The 5064-nt window shown below is 32.2% G+C and overlaps 1 long non-coding RNA gene across 1 annotated transcript; it reads right to left on the bottom strand.

The window, feature by feature from the left end:
* Positions 1–2453: 2453 nt before the first annotated feature.
* Positions 2454–2932, bottom strand: LOC149183994 (uncharacterized). Its single transcript, XR_016257734.1, has 2 exons — positions 2720–2932; positions 2454–2555 (listed from the first exon to the last, which is right to left on the bottom strand). It is a non-coding gene; the product is annotated as an uncharacterized LOC149183994 (long non-coding RNA).
* Between the last annotated feature and the right edge of the window lie 2132 nt (positions 2933–5064).

Below are 5064 nucleotides of genomic sequence, written 5' to 3' on the forward strand. Positions count from 1 at the left end.
TCTTGTTGAGCTAAATTTTTCCAACATCTTTCAAGGTTTTCTTGAGTTTTTGTAGTCTGCAAAATTAAAATATATGTTGGTTCTCAAATTGTTCTGGTAACTAAGAACAACCCAAGAAGACATTCACTGAGGTTTTAAAACCCTCCCACTTCAGGTGACAATGGCTAGCCCCGCTCAACCTCGGGGGGTATTCCTTGTACTTAATGTGGTTCAAATAGATTTTCTAATTCAACAAATAAATATGGCTAGGTTAATGATATGAAAGTGTGTCATTGAAAGGAAGAGTGGTTAAGCTATAGATGGAAAGGAGACTTATAATAATAAATGACTTGCAAATCAAGATAAATATTCATATACGCAAAATGAGTAATTAACAATACCACACAAACTATGACATAAAATAGAAATAAAGATTAAAAGATAAAAAATAAAAACCAACATAAAATACTCTAGCATTTCTATTATTGTACTATTTGTTGTAATACTAGTGACACAAAAATCATTATCATATATTGTATTGCTTCTAAATAGTTCATAAACAACTAGTGGAACTCATACAATCTATCAACAAGGAGCCACTGCCGTGGCGGTAGTCCCTGCCGGGGTCTGCAGGGACAACACAAATGGATTGCTGTAATTGCACTCAATAGGAACTATATCGGTAGATGCTAACCCGCCCCAAGCTTAGTAGGTTGACGAGCGCATGAGCAGGGCGAAGTAGGTTTTCAGCGGAATGGAATAGCAAGACCAGATCTGGTTTCTTGCGGCAGTATTCGAAGTGGAATGGAATAGCAAGACCAGATCTGGTTTCTTGCGGCAGTATTCGAAGTGAATGTGTTAAGATATGGGTATTCATTAAAAAACAGTGTTACATTAAAAATGTAAAATTTTAAAGAAGATATATGCTCAAAAACAGTAAAACAGAAAATGTAGAAAAAGAAATTATTATGGTTATCATTAATCAAATGTTTTTTTATTCATTAAGTAAAATATCAAGATCACATATTCAAGCTATAGATAGAGTTGCTCCTGTTGTGCATCCCATAAATAGCCCAGCGCAGAAAGACCAAATCCACTTTGAGTATGGTCTCTCCACAAACATTTTATTTGTTTAAAAAGTAAAACAATTAATATATGTAGAAATAAATAATAATTGAAAAAAACTAAAACGGTAAATAAACATTTGAGGAGGCAAGTTGATCTTGCATGCAAGCCACGTGCCTCTCCTCTCTCGAGCTCAAGTATCTCCGCCATCTGGACAACATGCTTTAAGCATGGCTCAACCGGGGATCCAGCCTCACCGAGTACTATGTAGAATTATGCAAGGAAGACAAATTTAGCAATGAAAGTAAAGAGAAAAAATGACAAATAATGAGTTCTGAAGAGGGAGAAATCAAGAAGAATGGCAATATCGAAAAGGATAGATAGAAGAGAATTGTGAAATGTATTTGAGATAGTTGAGTATGTTGTGAGAGTGCAAAACCTCGCAACTTATTTTGGCTAACCATTCGATATTTCCAACACCTATGCATTATTGTTAATGTTTAGTTATTCAACTCATCTTGATTTTGGGTTTCTGTTTATTCCATCAATTAGAATTCGGTCACCATCTGTGCACGTACATTCCTTGCAGTAGATAACAGATGATAATCCTTATTCGGCAGGTATACCATCCGCAATGCAACGACTTGTTTTAAATGATCGTGTGTTATAAAGTGATGAAATTAAAATACAAATATGAAATTTGTTGGAAAACAAATTGCAAAATTAATCATTGATCTTGTTAATAAAATAAAAAATATAAATTATATATCTAAACATTTAACATTCTTATACAAATTAACTAACATCAGCTAAAAATTTGACATATGACGAGATAATAAAGCTGGTATTTGTGTCCTGCTTGCAAATCATCTTGACATCCACTAATGTAAAACATTTCACATACAATATGAAAATCAAGGCTATCACTGTTATTTTTGTCATGCTTACAAATCATCTTCAACATTACTGATGTAAAATGTTTAACATATCATATGATAATCAACCTACGAATGGAATTTGACATTAGAAAATTCGACTGTATGAATATGTTTGATGATGAAGCATTCACAAGAAAATGTATGCCCGAAGGAAAACTCTTCAATTCGCAAACCGCCGGAGGATTTCATGGCAGAACCAACCTGAGGACAGAAGATGAATTTCCCTGTTAACAACCCACCCATCTGAATCCGCACTTTTGGAAAAACGCATGACAAACTGCAATGGCAAGTTAGAAGTTAAAGCCATCTGAGATTCTTAAACAATATTAAACTGGAAGAAAAACCGAATGCTACAAGCCCTTTCTTACTTGTGAAGGAGCCGCACTGGACAAGGGAGAATCGAATACCTGGAAGAACCATGCAAAAGTTAGTGCCTGTGCATCTACTCAGGCTGGGAGAAACAGAGGAATACCCATTTCGAAACTCTGAAAAAACTCTTACCTCTGCGGGAGGGCCATCCTCTTATCGCTGTGACTCTGCTGGAGGAAACAAGGTAGTAGTTGGAGAACATGGCTGCAAACAAAGACAAATAGATTAGAGGTATTCGTTCAGGCGATGAATCAAACCCGAAGGTAGAGTGTTGACAGTGTATTCCCTTGACACCAATGGAACGTACTTCTATCTCTGATCGGAATTGAACAGACTGGAGCTATAACTCATAGACATCCACTATTTACCTCATAGGGTTGGGTTAGTTCATGATATTATACACAATCCGCTGCAAGCCACAGTTGGACACCTTTATCAATGTGCCTACATGCAAAAACACACCTGGCCTCAAACCTGCATGCAGAAGCGCAGTTGTCCTCAAAATAAAACCTAGGATATGATCTTCAAAAAATTATATAACGAGTTTAAAGGTCGAACTTAGGTTAAAACGACAAAGTAAATGCATTGATCACTTAAATAACGAGTTTAAAGGTCGAACTTAGGTTAAAACGACAAAGTAAATGCATTGATCACTTAAATCTAAAACGAGGTTGCAAAATAAAACTTAGTATACGATCTTCAAAAATTTATATAACGAATTTAAAGCTTGAACTTAGGGTAAAATGGCAAAGTAAATGCTCTGATCACTTCAGTCTACATTGGGATAAGCGAAGCCTGCAATAAGAGGTCTTTTTTTGCCGAGCCAAAAACCTTGGTTAAAATTTTGATAGACGAAAATTGTTATTTTAAAACATTGGTTAAACCATGATAACGCAAAAAAAAATATGGTCAATGAATGGATTAATAGGCGGTCAACGATCTATCGATCGCTATAGTCCAGGCAAGGACTAATAATATATATATAATCGGGCGAATGAATTCATAAACTTTTATGATAAACCAATACTTCTCACTTCAGTTATTAATTGGTAATTTTCTCAAAATAAAATGGTACGAATGACTAAAGGAAAAAATAAATAAATAAAAAACGTAAACTGATATAATACTTAAAAATAATTATTTTTTTAATAAATAATTACGTATAGACTATTTAATAAATAATTACGTATAGACTATTAAATAGAATGCAGTAAAAATTCTCTTTGTGGACCATTATGATTTTAATATAGGTTAATTGTCTTCATTTTGACCTTACGAAATTTAACCTGCTAGATGTTTTAATCGAATGATGGTTTTATATCACATGGAAACTTGTTAGATAATTAAACTCCTTTGTTTGACCTGCGAACGACATTTATACGAGTTCTTATGCATATAGTTCAAGTGAGGTGCTTAAGGCATAAATCCCTTAGGTCGATAAGAGACAAAGCTTAAAGGCATATCAATCATACCCACTTTTATTTCTTATAATCTAAACAAAACGTTCATCATATTTTACATCTAAAGGAGAAAGGGTAGTGAGGGGTTTTAATTATTGCATATTTTTTTATATGTATTTTTTTTATTTTTCTTTATTTATTTAATTCTGGTTTGATTTATATTTTATTTAATTATTATTTATATTTAATTTAATTTTTAGTTTTTATAATATTTAAAATTTAATTTTTAGTTTTTATAATATTTGAAATTTTGATTTTTAATTTTTGTTTTATATTTTTTTGAAAGTCAGTGTTCAAAGGGGATTGGAACCGATGATATTACATGGGGTGTCTTAATAATTCACCTTTTACCATCGAAACAAAACTCCGTGAGCAATTTTTGTTTTATAATTATTATAATAATAATTATAGCTTATATTTATAACATATTTTTTTGTAATTTTTATTTTATGATTAGAATTTTAATTATTTGTTTAATATAATAATGATTTTAAATCATAATTATTATTATAATAATAATTCCAATGTGAGGGAGATTTTAGGCTATGAAGATTTGATCATGTGATTTTGATCATTGAAATATGAGAGGAAGTCATATGACGGGGGGAAACGCAAGGCAAAACCCATGAAAAGAATCGGTTTCTAAAAGAGGGGAAAATAAAGTATCAACAATATACAATTGATGCCATATGCTTATTTGGTCCCCTGATCCAATGGGAAGATGACGTTAGACTAGGCCAAGATGAGCCATCTACAAGGCATAGAATGTTGACCTTTAAATATCACCAATATGGTCACCAAAAATGTTGATCTATTTTCGTAAAAGAGAAAAAATCAACCTCCTATGACATGTTTCTAGCTTTACTCTTTTATAGAGTAGTACTGCTATACACTCTAATATGCATATAACTTTAATATTAAAAATTAAACATTTAGTGCATGCACTTACGAGTGGATTAGGTGTTTTTCAAAGTAAAAACGAAATGATAGAAAAATAAATTATGTACTCACAAATCCATTCCACATTGTCATCCGTAAATATACATGATGAAGCACGTTTGAAGCAGATTCAAATAAATAAAAACATAAAGTATTGGTTTAGATACTCATAGAACTATGAAATGATTTCACACATATAAAATCATAAGAGCATAGGAAAAAAACACAAGCCTTCTTACTTCTTATTTGAAAATTAAAGTTTCATAATCACAAATGACACACGAGAGTCAATAGAATAATTTACAAACTTAAAG

This window comes from Pinus tabuliformis, chromosome 3_2 (genome assembly GCF_031772625.1).
Source record: "Pinus tabuliformis cultivar Carrire ecotype Pingquan chromosome 3_2, CPIR1, whole genome shotgun sequence".
Taxonomy (NCBI): domain Eukaryota; kingdom Viridiplantae; phylum Streptophyta; class Pinopsida; order Pinales; family Pinaceae; genus Pinus; species Pinus tabuliformis.